At 39.2% G+C, this 20320-nt stretch overlaps 1 long non-coding RNA gene across 5 annotated transcripts; it reads left to right on the top strand.

The window, feature by feature from the left end:
* Nucleotides 1-14877: 14877 nt before the first annotated feature.
* On the top strand, nt 14878-19773 carry LOC123060550 (uncharacterized). Of its 5 annotated transcripts, XR_006428023.1 has the most exons (5): nt 14878-15518; nt 16155-16229; nt 16723-16858; nt 17792-19146; nt 19320-19773. It is a non-coding gene; the product is annotated as an uncharacterized lncRNA (long non-coding RNA). The 5 variants fall into 5 exon arrangements; XR_006428022.1 differs by having other exon boundaries at nt 16723-19146; XR_006428024.1 differs by having other exon boundaries at nt 14878-15530; nt 16723-19146.
* The last annotated feature ends 547 nt before the right edge of the window (nt 19774-20320 follow it).

Here is a 20320-nt window from a genome sequence, read left to right as displayed (position 1 = left end):
CAAAGCAAAGTATTACGCGCATGATCCTAGGGGGATAGATTGGTAGGAAAAGACCATCGCTCGTCTCCGACCGCCACTCATAAGGAAGACAATCAATAAACAAATCATGCTCCGACTTCGTTACATAACGGTTCACCATACGTGCATGCTACAGGAATCACAAACTTTAACACAAGTATTCTTTAAATTCACAACTACTCAACTAGCATGACTTTAATATTATCACCTCCATATCTCAAAACAATTATCATGCTTCAATCTTTTCTTAGTATTCAACACACTCAAAAGAAAGTTTCACAAATCTTGAATACCAAGCATATTATTATTAAGCAAATTACCATGCTATTAAGAGACTCTCAAAATAATTTAAGTGAAGCATGAGAGATCAATAGTTTCTTTAAAACAAATCCACCACCGTGCTCTAAAAGATCTAAGTGAAGCACATAGAGCAAAATTATCTAGCTCAAAAGATATAAGTGAAGAACATAGAGCAAAATTATCTAGCTCAAAAGATATAAGTGAAGCACATAGAGCAAAATTATCTGGCTCAAAAGATATAAGTGAAGCACATAGAGCAAAATTATCTGGCTCAAAAGATATAAGTGAAGCACATAGAGCAAAATTATCTAGCTCAAAAGATATAAGTGAAGCACATAGAGTATTCTATCAAATTTTAATTCAAGTAGGGCTCTCTCAAAAGGTGTGTACAGCAAGGATGATTGTGGTATACTAAGACACAAAGACACAAATAATACAAGACGCTCCAAGCAAAACACATATCATGTTGGTGAATAAAAATATAGCTCCAAGTAAATTACCGATGGAAGTGGACGAAAGAGGGGATGCCTTCCGGGGCATCCCCAAGCTTTGACTTTTTGGTGTCCTTGGATTATCTTGGGGGTGCCATGGGAATCCCCAAGCTTAGGCTCTTGCCACTCCTTGTTCCATGATCCATCAAAAGAATTCACCCAAAACTTGAAAAATTCACAACACAAAACTCAAAATAGAAAAGTCGTGAGCTTCGTTAGCGAAAGAAAACAAAAGACCACTTCAAGGTAATGTAATGAACTCATTATTTATTTATATTGGTGTTAAACCTACTGTATTCCAACTTCTCTATGGATTATAAACTATTTTACTGGCCATAGATTCATCAAAATAAGCAAACAAGACACGAAAAACAGAATCTGTCAAAAACAGAACAGTCTGTAGTAATCTGTAGCTAGCGCAAGATCTGGAATCCCAAAAATTCTAAAATAAATTTCTGGACGTGAGGAATTTATCTGTTAATCATATTCAAAAATAATTAACTAAATAGCACTCTTAAAATAAAAATTACAGCAGTTCTCGTGAGCGCTAAAGTTTCTGTTTTTTACAGCAAGTTCAACAAGACTTTCCCCAAGTCTTCCCAACGGTTCTACTTGGCAAAAACACTAATTAAACACAAAAAACACAACCAAAACAGAGGCTAAATAATTTATTTATTAATAAGCAGGAGCTAAAAGCAAGGAATAAAAATAAAATTGGGTTGCCTCCCAACAAGCGCTATCGTTTAACGCCCCTAGCTAGGCATAAAAGCGAGGATAGATCTAGGTATTGCCACCTTTGGTAGGCAATTCATAAGTGGCTCTCATGATAGTTTCATATGGTAATTTTATTTTATTTCTTGGAAAGTGTTCCATGCCCTTTTTTAATGGAAATTGAAATCTAATATTCCCTTCCTTCATATCAATAATCGCACCAACCGTTCTAAGGAAAGGTCTACCAAGAATAATAGGGCAAGAAGGATTGCTATCTATATCAAGAACAATGAAATCTACGGGCACATAATTCCTATTTGCAACAAAAATAACATCATTAATCCTTCCCATAGGTTTCTTAATAGTGGAATCCGCAAGATGCAAGTTTAGAGAGCAATCAGCAAAATTACGGAAATCTAGCAAATCACACAAAGTCTTGGGAATAGTAGAGACACTAGCACCCAAATCACACAAAGCATAAAACTCATGATCTTTAATTTTAATTTTAATAGTTGGTTCCCACTCATCATAGAGTTTTCTAGGGATAGAAACTTTCAACTCAAGTTTTTCTTCATAAGATTGCATCAAGGCATCAACAATATGTTCGGTGAAGGCTTTATTTTGACTATAAGCATGTGGAGAATTTAGCACGGATTGCAACAAGGAAATACAATCAATTAAAGAGCAACTTTCATAATTAAATTCCTTGAAGTCCAATATAGTTGGTTTAGCAACATGTAGATTTTTATTTCTTTCAATCCCACTTTCATCAATTTCATCATTAAGATCTAAATACTCCGAATTTTTAGAATGCCTTCTAGGTAAAGGAAGATCATATTCAGTTTCATCAAGATTCATATTGCAAAACAAAGATTTAATAGGGGACACATCAATAACTTTTAGATCTTCATCTTGATTTTCATAGGAATTGGAAGAACACGCTTTAATAAAGGCATCTTTGGAAGCACGCATCCTAGCGGTTCTTTCTTTGCACTCATCAATGGAAATTGTCATGGCTTTGAGAGACTCATTGATATCATGCTTAGGAGGAATAGATCTAAGCTTTAAAGAATCAACCTCAAGAGAAATTCTATCAGCGTTCCTAGCCAAATCATCAACTTTAAGCAATTTCTCCTCAAGCAAAGCATTAAAATTCTTTTGTGAATTCATAAACTCTTTAACACTATTCTCAAATTCAGAGGGCATCTTATTATAATTTCCATAAGAGTTGTTGTAGGAAATCCCATAATTATTAGAAGGATTACTAGGATATGGCCTAGGATTAAAATTCCCTCTATAAGCGTTGTTACCAAAATTATTCCTACCAACAAAATTCACATCCATAGATTCATTGTTATTCTCAATCAAAGTAGACAAAGGCATATCATTAGGATCAGAAGAAACACTCTTAGTAGCAAATAATTTCATAAGTTCATCCATCTTTCCATTCAAAACATTGATTTCTTCTATCGCATGCACTTTTTTATTAGAAGTTCTTTCAGTATGCCATTGAGAATAATTAACCATAATATTATCTAGGAGTTTAGTAGCATCTCCTAAAGTGATTTCCATAAAAGTGCCTCCCGCGGCCGAATCTAAAAGATTTCTAGAAGCAAAATTCAATCTGGCATAAAAATTTTGTATGATCATCCACAAATTCAAACCATGAGTAGGGCAATTACGTATCATTAATTTCATTCTCTCCCAAGCTTGTGCAACATGTTCATGATCAAGTTGCTTAAAATTCATAATATCGTTTCCAAGAGAGATGATCTTAGCGGGAGGAAAATACTTAGAGATAAAAGCATCTTTGCACTTGTTCCATGAATCAATACTATTCTTAGGCAAAGACGAAAACCAAGCTTTAGCACGATATCTAAGCGAAAAAGGAAATAGCTTCAATTTAACGACATCATTATTGACATCTTTTTTCTTTTGCATATCACATAAATCAACGAAGCTATTCAGTGAGTAGCGGCATCTTCACTAGGAAGGCCGGCGAATTGATCTTTCATAACAAGATTCAATAAAGCAGTATTAATTTCACAAGATTCAGCATCGGTAAGAGGAGCAATCAGAGTGCTAAGGAAATCATTATTATTGGTATTGGTGAAGTCACATAATTTAGTAGTATCTTGAGCCATCGCGACAAGCAAGCAATCTAACACACGAGCAAACAAAAAGCAAGCGGGCAAACAAGAGGCAAATAGAGAGGGAGGATAGAGAGAGAGAGGGCGAATAAAACGGCAAGGGTGAATTGGGGGGGGGAGAGGAAAACGAGAGGCAAATGGAAAATAATGTAATGCGAGAGATAGGGATTGTGATGGGTACTTGGTATGTTGACTTTTTGCGTAGACTCCCCGGCAATGGCGCCAGAAATCATTCTTGCTACGTCTTGAGCTTGCGTTGGTTTTCCCCGAAGAGGAAGGGATGATGCAGCAGAGTAGCGTAAGTATTTCCCTCAGTTTTTAAGAACCAAGGTATCAATCCAGTAGGAGGCTACGCTCAAGTCCCTCGTACCTGCATAAAGCGATAGCTACTTGCAACCAACGCGATTAGGGGTTGTCAATCCCTTCACGGTCACTTACGAGAGTGAGATCTGATAGATATAATATTTTTGGTATTTTTGGTATAAAGATGCAAAGTAAAAAGTAAAAGCAAAGTAAAAAGAAAAGCAAGATTAAAGTGATGGAGATTGATATGATGAGAATAGACCCGGGGGCCATAGGTTTCACTAGTGGCTTCTCTCAAGAGCATAAGTATTCTACGGTGGGTGAACAAATTACTGTTGAGCAATTGACAGAATTGAGCATAGTTATGAGAATATCTAGGCATGATCATGTATATAGGCATCACGTCCGTGACAAGTAGATCGAAACGATTCTGCATCTACTACTATTACTCCACTCATCGACCGCTATCCAGCATGCATCTAGAGTATTAAGTTAAAAACAGAGTAACGCCTTAAGCAAGATGACATGATGTAGAGAGATAAATTCATGCAATATGAAATAAACCCCATCTTGTTATCCTCGATGGCAACGATGCAATACGTGCCTTGCTGCCCCTTCTGTCACTGGGTAAGGACACCGCAAGATCGAACCCAAAGCTAAGCACTTCTCCCATGGCAAGAACTACCAATCTAGTTGGCCAAACCAAACGGATAATTCGAAGAGACTTGCAAAGATAACCAATCATACATAAAAGAATTCAGAGAAGATTCAAATATTATTCATAGATAGACTTGATCATAAACCCACAATTCATCGGTCTCAACAAACACACCACAAAAAGAAGATTACATCGAATAGATCTCCACAAGAGAGGGGGAGAACTTTGTATTGAGATTCAAAGAGAGAGAAGAAGCCATCTAGCTACTAACTATGGACCCGAAGGTCTGAGGTAAACTACTCACACTTCATCGGAGAGGCTATGATGATGTAGAAGCCCTCCGTGATGACGGCCCTCTTCCGGCGGAGCTCTGGAACAGGCCCCAAGATGGGACCTCGTGGATACAGAAAGTTGCGGCGGTGGAATTAGGTTTTTGGCTCCTGTTCTGATCGTTTGGGGGTACGTGTGTATATATAGGAGGAAGAAGTACGTCGGAGGAGCAACGAGGGGCCCACAAGGCAGGGGGCGCGCCCTAGGGGGGCGCCCCCACCCTCGTGACCGCCTCTTTTGTTCCTTGGAGCAGGGTCCAAGTCTCCTGGATCACGTTCGGTGAGAAAATCACGTTCCCGAAGATTTTATTCCGTTTGGACTCCATTTGATATTCCGTTTCTTCGAAACACTGAAATAGGCAAAAAACAACAATTCTGCGCTGGGCCTCCGGTTAATAGGTTAGTCCCAAAAATAATATAAAAGTGGAAAATAAAGCCCAATATAGTCCAAAACAGTAGATAATATAGCATGGAGCAATCAAAAATTATAGATACGTTGGAGACGTATGAGGAGCATAGCTCTATTCTTTGAGTCACTTGGGATTTATATCTGCTGGACAATATGAAGAACTTGAGAGATCCAAAAACCAAGATCTATCCCTCAACTACGAGGGGAGGTAAGGAACTGCCATCTAGCTCTGCACTTGATTCACCTTCTGTTATGAGTAAGTTTGCGACACCTACACCTGCTTCTGCTATTCGTTCTGATATGTCGCATGTTATTGATGATGCCACTTCTGCTATGCATGATACTTATGATGAAACTGCTTCTATGCCTGATACTACTGTGCCCCTTGGTGAATTTCTTGATGAACAAATTGCTAGGGCTAGAGAAAAAGAAATTATTGAATCTGAATACGATGATGATAGTGATGATGAAAATATGCCTGTTATCCCGAGGGCTATCTTTTTGATATGGAATCTTCTGCCGCTATTTTAGCTTGTAAACATAGATATGAGCTCAAGAGGTTATTAGTTAAATGGAACAAAGAATCACTTAGAGATAAAATGAAACCCGACCCTGCTTTTGCTACTTCACCTATTTGTGTTCCTGATAAGGATTATGAATTCTCTGTTGATCCTGATATAATTACTTTGGTTGAATCTAATCCGTTTTATGGCTATGAATCTAAAACTGTTGTGGCACATCTTACTAAGTTAAATGATATAGCTACCCTGTTCACTAATGATGAGAGATCGCGTTACTTTTATATACTGAAAATATTTCTGTTCTCATTAAAGGGTGATGCTAAGATATGGTTTAATTCTCTTGATCCTGGTTGTGTGCGTAGTCCCCAGGATATGATTTATTACTTCTCTGCTAAATATTTCCCTGCTCATAAGAAACAAGCTGCTTTGAGGGAAATATACAACTTCGTGCAAATTAAAGAAGAGAGTCTCCCACAAGCTTGGGGGAGGCTTCTCAAGTTACTTAATGCTTTGCCTGATCATCCTCTTAAGAAACCTGAAATACTTGATATCTTTTATAATGGTCTAACCGATGCTTCCAGAGATTACCTAGATAGTTGTGTTGGTTCTCTTTTCAGGGAAAGAACACCGGATGAAGCTGAAATTCTATTGAATAATATGTTGACAAATGAAAATAATTGGGCACCTCCTGAGCCAGCTCCTTCTCCAATTACTGAGCCTATTCCTAAACTAACTCCAAAGAAGAGAGGTGTTCTATTTCTCAGTCCCGAAGATATGCAAGAGGCAAAGAAATCTATGAAAGAAAAAGGTATTAAAGCTGAAGATGTTAAGAATTTACCTCCTATTGAAGAAATACATGGTCTTAATATACCGCCTGTTGAAGAAACATATGATCTCAATTCTTTATTTATTGAAGAACCTCCTGATCTCGATATCCCGACACAGGTAGTAAAGGTAAATTCTCTCTATAGATATGATAAAGCTGAAGTTCCTCCTACTAAAATTGCTAGTCAGTGCTTGGACGAGTTTGATAACTTTATGTTTAAGCAAGACGACTTCAATGCTTATTTTGGTAGACAATTAAAAGAAAATGCTTATATGATTAGACGCCTGGGTGATTATATGGCTAATATTAAAGGTGAACTTAAACTTGTTAACAAACATGCTTCTATGGTTACCACTCAAGTAGAACAAGTACTTAAGGCTCAAAAAGAAGTGCTTGATGAAATGAATAGTAAGAAAAATGATTATGCTGTTAGAGTGGCTACTAGAACTAGTAGAATGACTCAGGAACCTTTGTATCCTGAAGGCCACCCTAAGAGAATCGAGCAAGATTCTCAAAGAAATAATATTGATGTTCCTAGTTCTTCTAAAAAGAAGAAGAAAAATGATAGAACTGTGCAAAATTCTAGTGAACCTATTGCTGAACCACCTCATAATCCAAATGATATTTCTATGTCTGATGCTGAAACACAATCTGGTAATGAACATGAACCTAATGAAAATATTAATGATGATGTTCATGATGATGCTCAACCTAGTAATGACAATGATGTAGAAATTGAACCTGCTGTCGATCTTGATAACCCACAATCAAAGAATCAACGTTATGATAAAGAGACTTTGTTGCTAGGAAACATGGTAAAGAAAGGGAACCTTGGGTTCAGAAACCCATGCCTTTTCCTCCAAAACCATCCAAGAAAAAGGATGATGATGATTTTGAGCGCTTTGCTGAAATGATTAGGCCTATCTTTTTGCATATGTGATTAACTGATGTGCTCAAAACAAATCCTTATGCTAAATATATGAAGGATATCATTACTAATAAAAGAAAGATACCGGAAGCTGAGATTTCCACCATGCTTGCTAATTATACTTTTAAGGGTGGAATACCAAAGAAACTTGGAGACCCCGGAGTACCTACTATACCTTGCTCCATTAAAAGAAATTATATTAAAACTACTTTATGTGATCTTGGAGCCGGTGTTAGTGTCATGCCTCTCTCTTTATATCGTAGACTTGACTTGAATAAGCTGACACCTACTGAAATATCTTTGCAAATGGCTGATAAATCAACTGCTATACCTCTCGGTATTTGTGAGGATGTGCCTGTTGTGGTTGCAAACGTTACTATTTTAACGGACTTTGTTATACTTGATATTCCCGAGGATGATAGTATCTCTATTATTCTTGGAAGACCTTTTCTCAATACTGCAGGGGCTGTTATTGATTGCAACAAAGGCAATGCCACTTTTCATGTTAATGGTAATGAGCATACGGTACACTTTCCGAGGAAACAACCTCAAGTTCATAGTATCAACTCCACTGGAAAAATTCCATCGATTATAATTGGAGGTTTTGAATTTCCTTTTCCTACTGTCAAAAAGAAATATGATATACTTATTATAGGGGATGTGCATATCCCCGTTGAGGTAACTTAGTGTTATTCAAAATTTCTCCGGTTTCATGATTATCGGAATGAGTTTGTTAACAAGACTTGATCAACCTTGTTAGTGGATTCTTTTTGATGAGCATGAGATGGATGAAACTAGAAGCACAAACTTCTGTACCCTCTCTTTATTTTCTGTTAATTAGTAGAAATAAAGTAAAAATAGTATTTTTCTGTCTGTTTCCTGACTTATCCGTGCAATATAAAAATATCCCAAAAATAAAAGTCCTCAGAATGACATGCCAATTTAATATGATTTTTTTGGGAATATTTGAGGATTTACTGTGCAAAAATTACCGCGGGAGGAGCTGCCACCTGGCCACGAGGGTGGTGGGCGCCCCCCTGTAGGGCGCGCCCCTGCCTCGTGGGCCCACGGTGGCCCTCCTCCACTTATCCCAGCACCCATCTTCTTCCTCTGTCTCACACAAACCCGAAAAACCAACTCAAGCACGAGTTCCAGCTACTTTTGCTGTGATTTTCGATCTCCTTGCTCAAAGCACCTCTCGCAAAATTGCTTGGGGAGATTGTTCCTTGGTATGTGACTCCTCCATTGGTCCAATTAGTTTTTGTTCTAGTGCTTTATTCTTTGCAAATTTGTGCTGCATAGGTGACCATGTTTTTGAGCTTGCATGTCAAATTTATATGGTTCCAAGTAGTTCTAATGCTTGATATAGGCTCTAGACACTTGTAGGAGTAGTTGCTATCAGTTTTATTGAAGTTGGTTCACTTTTGTTTGAAGTTACTAAAAATTTCTGATTATTTCAGAAAAATAATGAGGAGACTTTTGAGGGGTTCATCGAGCCGAAGCTCAAAGGATAAACAAAATGAAGAAGCTCAGAGGCCCAAATATAATTTGCCTCGTACCGCGGAGATCCGGCCGTGTGAATGGCCTTCTGATAATTTCTTGAGAGAGGTCGGGATTTATGAGGATTTCTATTCATTGATTAAGAATGCTGGCCTCACCGACTTCGTCCGCGACCAACGTCCACAATATCTCTTACTCACAAATACTTTTGTGCAAAACTTCTACTTTTTCCCTAAGGAGTCACCTCCTTCAGTAGAGTTTCATTTATATGACGTTGTGAAAAAATGCCATTGTCTGAATTTTGCGCAGTCTGCAACATACCTCCTGATGGTATCTTAGAGGAACCACCTCATAAAGAGTTGGAACCATTTATTAACCTTATCTCTGTGGGAGAAAACAGGAAGGTTTCTGATGCAAGAATCACTAGCATACATTTTCCTCTATTACGCTATTTTGCTTTATTTGCTAGTCGATGCTTGATTGGTCGTGGGAACTGTGGGAACCTTAGTGTTCCTGATATTATTATTCTGTTCCATGGTTTATACCACGACAACACTATCGGTATGGGCGGAATTATTGCTAGGCGGTTGAGTTTGAACCGTACTAAAGGCCCCATCTTTGGAGGCATTTATGCTTCTCGCGTTGCTGCACACTTTAACATAGCTATTAGGCATTATGAGAAAGAAGAAAAATTGCTGCCTAATGCTTATCTAGACTATAAGAGCATGATAGCTCATGATTTTCTTGTTAAGGACAAGAATGGAGAGCTCAAATATAAGTTATACTTTGATAAACATTATCCTGAAACTATTACGTTGCCTGCTCCTTCTTTGTTTAATTTTGTAGGACCCTACCTCGTTACATGGGCTGCCGTCCAAGCTTACAAGAATCCTGCACCAGCCCCAGAACAAGAACCACAAGATGAGCCTCCACGGCAATCTGTTTATTCTTGGGATCCAGAGATGACTGTCAGCTAGTGGCAGTCAGAGTCTTCTTCTTCATCACAGTATGATCCCAACTATTCTTCGTCGCAGTACGGCCCCAGCTACACTTACGGGTATCCGCCAGGCTATCCCTGGCAATAGACCAACTTAGGCCAAAAGTCTAAGCTTGCGGGAGTACGTATTTCTCACCGACATTACATTTATGCTCACACACACTCATTGCTAGATGTCGGTGCTCATACTCCTTCACTGTAATATCCATGCTAGTTTATTTTCTTTTTCCTGCTTTCTTCTTGTGTGTTTGTTAAACCTTAAGAAAAACCAAAAAAATTAGTAGTAGTTTATTTTTCTGCTGTAGTAGTAATAATTAAAAATAAAACCCAAAAATATTTCCCATTCTTCTTTTGCTTGTTTGGAGCTTTCCCGTGTAAATAGTTTTATTTCTTTTCTTTGGGTTCAGTAGGAGAAGACCATAATTAAATTGTTGAAGCGGCTCTTATAAGTATTATTGTTGATTTAACCAAGAGCCCATATTGCTTTGTCTTCTCCTGTTTATTGAATGCTCGCAGATTCCAGCTTAGTCCAATGCACGTGCACCCTTATTATTATTCACACCGTTCGGTCATGCAAGTGAAAGGCAATTATGATGATATATGATGGACTGACTGAGATGAGAAAAGCTGGTATGAACTCGACCTCTTTTGTTTTTGTAAATATGATGAGTCCCTCGTTCTTGATTCATCGTATTATGAATAAACATGTTTGCAGTGACAATTAGAGATCATAGTTGCTTGTGCCATGCTTGATTAGCTATGAGTTATAATGGTTTACCTTGTGTGCCAACATGCTATTGAGATGATTATGATGTGGTATGATGGGGTGGTATCCTCCTTTGAATGACTTAAGTGACTTGACTTGGCACATGTTCACGCATGTAGTTGACACAAAATCAACATAGCCTTCACGGTATTTATGTTCATGGTGGATTATATCCTACTCATGCTTGCATCCAATGTTTATTAATTTTAATGCATGTACATGGCTGTTGTCGCTCTCTAGTTGGTCGCTTCCCAGTCTTTTGCTAGCCTTCACTTGTACTAAGCGGGAATACTGCTTGTGCATCCAATCCCTTAAACCCCAAAGTTATTCCAGATGAGTTCACCATACCTTCCTATATGCGGTATCTACCTGCCGTTCCAAGTAAATTTGTATGTGTCAAACTCTAAACCTTCAAATAAACATTCTGTTTTGTATGCTCGAATAGCTCATGTATCAACCAAGGCTGTCCTTATCTTCCGTGTTAGGCGGGTTATTCTCAAGAGGAGTGGACTCCGCTCCTCACTCACGAGAAAATGGCTGGTCACCGGGATGCCCAGTCTCATGCTTTATGCAAACTAAATCAAAATTAATTGCAAACAGAACTCCCCTGGGACCTGATGTATGTTGGAGGCACTCGTTGTTTCGAGCAAACCATGGATTGATGCTTGTTGGTGGAGGGGGAGTATAAACTTTACCATTCTGTTTGGGAACCGCCTATAATGTGTTTAGCATGGAAGATATCGCCATATCTTAGTTGCTACGTTGACAATGAAAGTATACTGCTCAAAATACAATTTATCTCTATTGCAAAACCGAGCTCTGGCACCTCTACGAATCTCTGCTTCCCTCTGCAAAGGGCCTATCCATTTACTTTTATGTTGAGTCATCACCCTCTTATTAAAAAGCACTAGCTGGAGAGCACAGCTGTCATTTGCATTCATCACTATTAATTTATATTGGGTGTGACTATGATTGGATCTCTTTTACCATGAATTATAATGTCTAGTCAGTCCTTGATCTTTAAAGGTGCTCTGCATTTATGTTTTGCGGTCTCAGAAAGGGCTAGCGAGATACCATCTTGTTATATCATATTATGATTGTTTTGAGAAAGTGTTGTCATCCGAGATTTATTATTATGGCTTGCTAGTTGATTATGCTATTGATATGAGTAATTATGAGACCTGAGAATTATTGCAAATGTGGTTAGTTATGATCTCTGCTGAAAACTTGAATACGGGCTTGACATAGTTACAACAACAAGAGCAAACAGAGTTTGTAAAAGTTTTTCGTTCTTTCTTTCAGTTTGTCAACTGAATTGCTTGAGGACAAGCAACGGTTTAAGCTTGGGGGAGTTGATACGTCTCCATCGTATCTACTTTTCCAAACACTTTTGCCCTTGTTTTGGACTCTAACTTGTATGATTTGAATGGAACTAACCCGGACTGACGCTGTTTTCAGCAGAATTGCCATGGTGTTGTTTTATGTGCAGAAAACAAATATTCTCGGAATGACCTAAAACTCCACGAAACATCTTAGAAAAAAGAATAAAAAATCCTCGCCAAAGATGAAGACCAGGGGGCCCACACCCTGTCCACGAGGGTGGGGGGCGCGCCCCCCTCTAGGGCGCGCCCCCTACCTCATGGGCCCCCTGGATGCCCTCCGGCGCCAACTCCAACTCTATATATTTGATTTCGGAGAGAAAAAAATCAGAGAGAAGAAATCATCGCGTTTTACGATACAGAGCCGCCGCCAAGCCCTAAAACCTCTCGGGAGGGCTGATCTGGAGTCCGTTCGGGGCTCCGGAGAGGGGGATTCGTCGCCGTCGTCATCATCAACCATCCTCCATCACCAATTTCATGATGCTCACCGCCGTGCGTGAGTAATTTCATCGTAGGCTTGCTGGACGGTGATGGGTTGGATGAGATTTATCATGTAATCGAGTTAGTTTTGTTAGGGTTTGATCCCTAGTATCCATTATGTTCTGAGATTGATGTTGCTATGACTTTGCTATGCTTAATGCTTGTCACTAGGGCCCGAGTGCCATGATTTCAGATCTGAACCTATTATGTTTTCATGAATGTATGTGAGTTCTTGATCCTATCTTGCAAGTTTATAGTCACCTACTATGTGTTACTAGTAGAATGCCCGTGCATTGTCACGGGCTTCTGAAATATTTTGCTAGAGTTATATAAGCATAATACATGTTAAGAAATAAGCATAATACATGTTAAATTTCACATGTGTAGAAAGGATAGCATATGCACAATCAGGTAATAATTGAAGTCCACTTCACTTGCAGCATAAATTAATAAAAAAAATTCAATTTGATGATGTATGCATATAGAACGATGATCTAACTAAAAATCTGTTACAAAATAAGATCTATTTTATGTGTTTAAGAAATTCTCGCACAATATCAAGAATCTTGTCTTTCGTTTCATTTGCATGATATTTCGGCAAGTATAATAAAACTTCTTCCTCAACTCATATTCATCATGCACAAGTAATATATGTAGTTAGCACGAATACTTTACGTCGAAGTAATGCCGGAGCTTCATGGGGGCCAACCTGCCCCCTCCCCCAGCTCATAAGAAATGTGTGTATATCCTTTAGTTATATATGCTTATTTCTCCACTAAAAATTAGCCCATAGCAATTAAGTTTGACACCACCAGCCCATGCCCCCACGATTTCCTCTTAAGTTTTGCCACTGCGTTGAAGGTCTTAAATGTGTAATGGAGAATGCTCACCGTGCAAACGATATTTTCATGGGTCTATGTCTAACCATATCTTGTTGTAGATAAGTATTAACATGTTGTATGATGTGACGATATTTTGATGGCTCTATGTCTTTTTCTCCATCTTTTCTTAGTTGGCCAAGTATGAAGGTGCTAATAATATGTATCTTTTCACCTACCCTATCTCATAGATGGTCATGAGCACACATATAATATATGTAAGCATTGATCACCTGTAATTCCACATTTATAATATATTTATGGTATTATATATTATATATGGTTTGTGTTGTTAAGTACACAGTTTATGCGATCGGTCTTATGCCGTCGTGCAAGAACATATCATCTTTTATAAACCATTTCAACTCGTCGTTTGATAACAATGCATTTCCAACGTCCACCAATTTGATTTTTTGGGGGACAGACATGATTGATTTAATGACTAATATCTCTTGAGGTACAAAATATAGTCTATCGTTATGATATAAAAATGAGCCAAATCAGTATACAAAAATTAGCCAAATTAGTTGAATACATAAAATATATGGCAAACGAGAAACCGATAATCACATTGAAAATATAACCTTTATATTTGCTATTTTGCTTTGTTATGTGATGCCACAACTTGCACATTATTATGTTGTAAACAAATATGTAAACTTTTCGCCTCTTCCACTGACGACATTGCGTTGGAACCCTTGTCGGTCGATTCTTTTGGAAAAATTATCATATAAAATATGCACCTTTCGTATTATCATGTATAACATACATATAAAAAAGGATTATTTGTATGAACCTCTTCCCGTGGTGTTTTAGTCCGCTCCTTCATTGTTACGTCGGTGGCTATGTCACTTGATATTTTGAAAACATCATCTAAATCCATCGCTTTTTTTATCTTGATGAAAAAATGGAATATAAAAATATTTTATACTGCATTAGATAAACATATATAATATACTAAAAGAAAAGTGAGGCTAACACAACTGATTGTATTTGCAAAAAATAAAGTGGGTACACCTAATTAGTATTTTTGAGACAATTAGTTTTGTTTTAGCAAACCTAATTAGTTTAATAGACAGTTTGAGGCTCGCCCAAAACTTTCTGAGCAGCTTGGGGCCAGCCAAACAGGAGACGGCCCAAGCTCGAGCCTGCTAAAATTCCTTTTTTTAGCTACTACGTATACGCCCACCCTAAAAAAAGCTACTCCCCTTATACTCACCGCACTGTGGCACCTTCACTCTCTCAATCAACCACTCAATCCCCGCAAAAAAAATCAACCACTCAAAAGAAAAACATTCAGTCTCTCAATCTCGAGCCTTCTCCTGTCACCGCTGTCTCCCTTCCATCGACGGCGCCGCCGCATACTCCTATCCCCTCCACTGCGTTGGCCGGCCCCTCCTCTCCTCGCCATCTCTCCTCCATGTTGCGCGCCGAGCCCGTCATCCCTTCCCATGTTGTACTCGGCCGCATCTTCCTGGCTCGATTGGTTCGATCTGCTGCCATCCACTACCCGTCAGGTTATTCCGGCGGTGCGGCGGCGGCGAAGCTTGGCGCGACGATGGAGCCTGCCTGTCTGGCGATGGGGTGGGAGTCGGATAGGCGCGCGGCGGTGATTGTGCAGTCACGGAGACAGCTCTGCAGTCCCGATGGTGTCGCTGCTGCGGTGGTTCCATTCCGGCGGCATCGTCGGCCCGTTCAAAACAGGGCTCGTGCATGGGGTGGCCCGCCCATCAAGACAGAGGCATGGCCGGACATCGTTATCGCTCAAATATCAGTGCGTTTCTCGCAATGGATTACTGGGAAGATGAAGCAATGGCCCTCTTCCCTCTCCGTCAATACAGTTTTACAGGCTAATCAGCTGGCACCTTAGAAAGGTACACAGCCATGTACGTATCCGTGAATCTGAAGCCTTTCAGGTGTACAGGGTGTACACGTTCTGAATTTCACAAAGCTACTACTAATTGCTGTTGGTAAAAACAAACTGGGCTATGCATGTCACTCAGCGAGTTTCCTCTTGTACATAGAAACATCACAACTACTGACAAATGCATTGTATTGTTATTCTAAGCGTGTTTTGGTGAAATATTTTAATCTTGGCTCATAGAAATCCACTACTGCTTAAGTTAATCCACTACATCCATATCTGATATTGACCAACTACATCCTGATCTAATACAGGCAAAATCAGGGACCGAAGGATCATCTCTTACCAATGCATAACCTGTAGAACTCTATTACTACATAAGCTGATCAACTACATCCTTGTGTAATACAAGATAATAAATCATAAATCAGTGGACCATATGTTCCCGATGCGAATGCCTCCTTTTGCGTTGTCCGTTTGATCATTAGTATTTATTTCCATCATTATGCTAGCAATCATGTTTTGGAATTGCCAACTGCAGTACTGCTCCGCCTACATCGTAATATACAATGCCTCGCCTATAAAGTTTGAAGAATCTTAAAATATTTGTTATACTATATTACACTACATGATAGATCTGCTGCAGAGAGGTTATCACTCTTCTACGCTGAGCATGCCGACAGGAGCTTCTTCAACAGTCCGGTGAAGCACACCATTTTGGGTATGTATAAGCCTGCACTGAATTTTCCTACATAGCATGTCATGGTTCCAATCAAGTGAAAAGTAACTTTGCATGATCATAGACCACACTATACTATTGTTATTATATTCATGCGGTTTTAGGGATAATCTTTTTGGGTATTAATATGGGAAAATAAAAGCAGAATCAGCAGTGTGTTTTTACTGCCAAGATAAACTTTGATATATAGTTTTGATCTACCCACAGGTTCCATTATCTGAAGAATGGTATATGGCTATATAGACTCCACTGGAGAGAATACCTTATTCAATTCCCCATGTCAATGTTAAATAATCATGTAAAGGGAAAGATAATAAAAGTAAAAGTGGGTCTAATGATAGAAATTAGTAAGAAAATGAGAAGTTGAAAACAAAGAATATATAGACTCCAACACTGTTTGCCAAGCAAAGAAAATGAAAAGTTCTTGTTTATTTATTGTCACCTATTTGTTATATCTAACAGTAGGATTTTCTAGATCAACTCCTCACATAGACCCGCATTGAGGGAGGAGGACGGAGAGGCCGACAACAAGGAGCGGGTGTGGGTGTTCATCCTCGCTGCTGACCACAAGTGCTGCGAGAAATTTTGGGAAGAATTCTATGCCTCCACTGGTATGAGCAAATCACCTGTTGATTCCTTTTCTCTGTCCATTGCCTGTTGAAGTAGCTAATAGATCGCTTCAGAATGTTGTGAGCTTGGTTATTTTACACCGTCTGCTAATGTTAAGCAAAGAATGAAGGCTGGGGTGTGTTACATGTAGGAAACAATGTTTTACTTAGATGTAATAGATGATTGATTACAAAACAACTATCCATAATTTGGTGCATTCTGTTTTGCAAAATGATCAGGTGGTGGTTAAGCTGGTATCTTGATCGCGGCAGAATACTACATCTCCAGTGTTCAGTGTCAAAGCAAAAGAATAATATACATAAGTAATCTACCAAAAGGAAAAGTTATCTAACCAACAAGTAATTCTCCATTACCACGAGTTGACCATGGCTATGCCAGAAACAAGGAGAGAATAGAAATCCTCAATAGCAATGATGTTGCTACTATTTCCATTTCTTAAACATTAGTTAGGAGTTCATCTAATTGGAGTCTAAGCTCCAGCTGCGTAAAAAAGGTAAAAGGAGCAAAAAGACACAAAATAAATGAAACTAAGAAAGAACTAAACCGCAAAATAAAATTGGGACGTTGTGTGTTTCTGCTTTGGGGCCGCATGAATCCATTATAGATTAAAAGCACTCTATAAGCCAAATTCCATGCCTTCTACAGAGGGAGTACTGCCCATGGGCTCTCTAGAGTTGAATTTGTCAATTAAGTAGATGCTTTAACTAACTTGTAAGTAAATAGACGAACCATATTTTGTTTGAACTAAGCAGTTGCTGCTAATATAATTCTCCCCAGCATGTTTAAGCATGTTCAAACTCGGTAACTTGATGTCTTAATTGTTCTGGCTAGATCCTGGACCTTATGATATGATATCTACCTATAACCAGTGATACGTTTCTGCCTTTGGCTGGATGTCTTCTTCTTCTGTTAAGGCCACAGTAGGTACGGGCGGGTGTGGCTATGAAGAAGTTCCCGGAGGCAGCGGACTGGAAATCGGGTGTGAGCGGCCGAAGAGGCTGGGACCGGCGAGTGGCAGCAGCTGGCTGGAGGCGGCGGGAGGAGCCCGGTAGAAGAAAGCAGGTAAGTAGCGGCGGCCTACATGTCTATGGTTTGGTACATGCCGCCATCTAAACACTTACAATGAACATCAATGTTTCCGAGCTTTGCTTGTTGAGCCTGTCGTTGCCATGTAAGCCAGCCACCAAGTGTTCAGAAAATATCTGAAGTTATATTCTACAGTAGAATCTAATCACCTTATTGTCGTTGTTTTCTGTGTCAGTCATTATTTGGATAACACCCTATTGTAGAATCTCGGTGATGTTAGGACATTGCAAGCATTATTTGAACTTGAAGCGCTTCTTCTTACAAGTATGATCATTTTATAATCGTTTCTTTGGTTGTGGTGGATTATTTAGTGAACATAATTCCTTTTTTAGGTCATTGCATGAAAAATAAGAATACTTATATCACTGAATTTCTGGTGGTTTTCTTTGGAAGTTAGTTCAGTTAGGCGCTTCTAACTGCTTAAGCTCAATTTATCTCCAGTTGCCCTTAATTACCAGATGTTGGGTATTTTCTTCCATGAAACTGCTCTTCAGTTTGATATAATCTGCAGGAGCAATCCAGGAGCATGGTGTGTCACCTATGTCCTAATCAAGTGTGTGATCTCCTAGTGCCTACTGAATTATAACGAGTTTTGAACTTTGTTGACTTATTTTCCTTATCCTGCTTGTTAGGTTTTCATGTCATTCTGCACGCTGCTCATAATGTGCATTTCTTGTTATTTGCTAGTGGTTGTACTGTACAAAGCTTGGTCTGTTATTGAAACACATAAGTGCGGCAGCAAATTCATAGTGTACATTTGTTGTTATTTGCTAATGGTTGTACTAAACAAAGCATGATCGAAACACATCCTTTATGTTATGTCCAAAATTAGCTTATTAGTCCTTTTTAGTGGGGCAAACTTATATATGTCAATTTTTCCTCCAGCTGTGTATTACATATTGTGATAATTGTACAAAGGCTGCCATAAAAGATACGCATGTCTTCAGATCAGCAATATGCCAGGCAAATAATGGTCGAAACACATACCTTAATTTCTGCTCTGTGTTCAGGCCCTAGCAGAGCTTGAACCTTATTCAGCAAATAATGGTCACTGAGTCTTGGTCGTCACTGGACCACAATTCTTGACATACTTCCATGGACGCTGGAAGTAACATGAGCTACAGATATGCATCTCAATGGGGGGTTACTTCTTTCCTCAACAAGTTACAGTACAGTAGGAGAGGTAAAGTGAACACACACCTTTGGTTTTATGGTTCATAGAACGTCACTGTAGACTGTACTATGTTTTAGGCTAAGCAGAAGCGGCGTTGGCACTGAAGAACTTCAGTCTTATTCTGGAGAGTCTGATGCGTTACGAATTATTGTTGTATATTGATCTTGTACTCATATGAATAGGGCAATGATGCTGACCTGTGACTTGACCTTCCATGGAAAACTCTGGCTTGACGTGAGGGGGTCGTCGCTTCCAGAGATCGTCGCCGGTCCGGTAGTCGCTTTAAGAGATCGTCTCTCGGTCTGGTCGTCGCTTCCAGAGATCGTCGCCCGGCCTGGTCGTCACTTCCAGGGATGGGGATGCCTTCACCAAATGAGGCAAAATCTGGCTCGCAGATATGTGTCGTCCATTGGGAAGGTTTCGGTTGTATACATGGAAAGAATCCAACTTGATATGTGGAAGGTCTAGGCTGTATACACGGAAAGACTACAACGTGATCATGAATTGTGATATGATTTCTGCTATACATGGAATACATGTTATGTACAAAAGGAAAAAGAGTCCGTTGTTATGTAAAGGAAAAGAATGTAATTTATGGAGTTCCCAATTAGGAGTAGAAGATTATGGAAGCTATTATTTGGAAAGGATCCCATTGTTTCGAAATTTTATTGTGCAAGGGAGGTGTGGCATGGAAAGGATGCCATCGTTTGGTCTTTGTGGGGTTTTTTGGGCATTGTCTCGGTTTGTAAAAAAAGTCAGGAAAATCGGTGGAAGTGGGATGAGATCGAGGGGTGGACTCTCGTTCGATGGGAGGGGAGGGAACGAGCAAACGAAACACGTACGGACTGAGACATTAGGAGTAGAGATGATCCGGCAACCCCGAAGTGACAATAATCGGGACCACTTCCGGTGATGACCATAATTTGAGGAGTTCATGTATTCACTATGTGCTAATGCTTTGTTCCGGTTCTCTATTAAAAGAAGGCCTTAATATCCCTTAGTTTCCAATAGGACCCCGCTGCCACGGGAGGGTAGGACAAAAGATGTCATGCAAGTTCTTTTCCATAAGCACGTATGACTATATACGGAATACATGCCTACATTACATTGATGAATTGGAGCTAGTTCTGTGTCACCCTATGTTATGACTGTTACATGATGAACCACATCCGGCATAATTATC

The sequence above is a fragment of the Triticum aestivum genome, chromosome 3A (genome assembly GCF_018294505.1).
Source record: "Triticum aestivum cultivar Chinese Spring chromosome 3A, IWGSC CS RefSeq v2.1, whole genome shotgun sequence".
Classification (NCBI taxonomy): domain Eukaryota; kingdom Viridiplantae; phylum Streptophyta; class Magnoliopsida; order Poales; family Poaceae; genus Triticum; species Triticum aestivum.
This window is presented reverse-complemented; position numbering and strand designations above follow the sequence as displayed.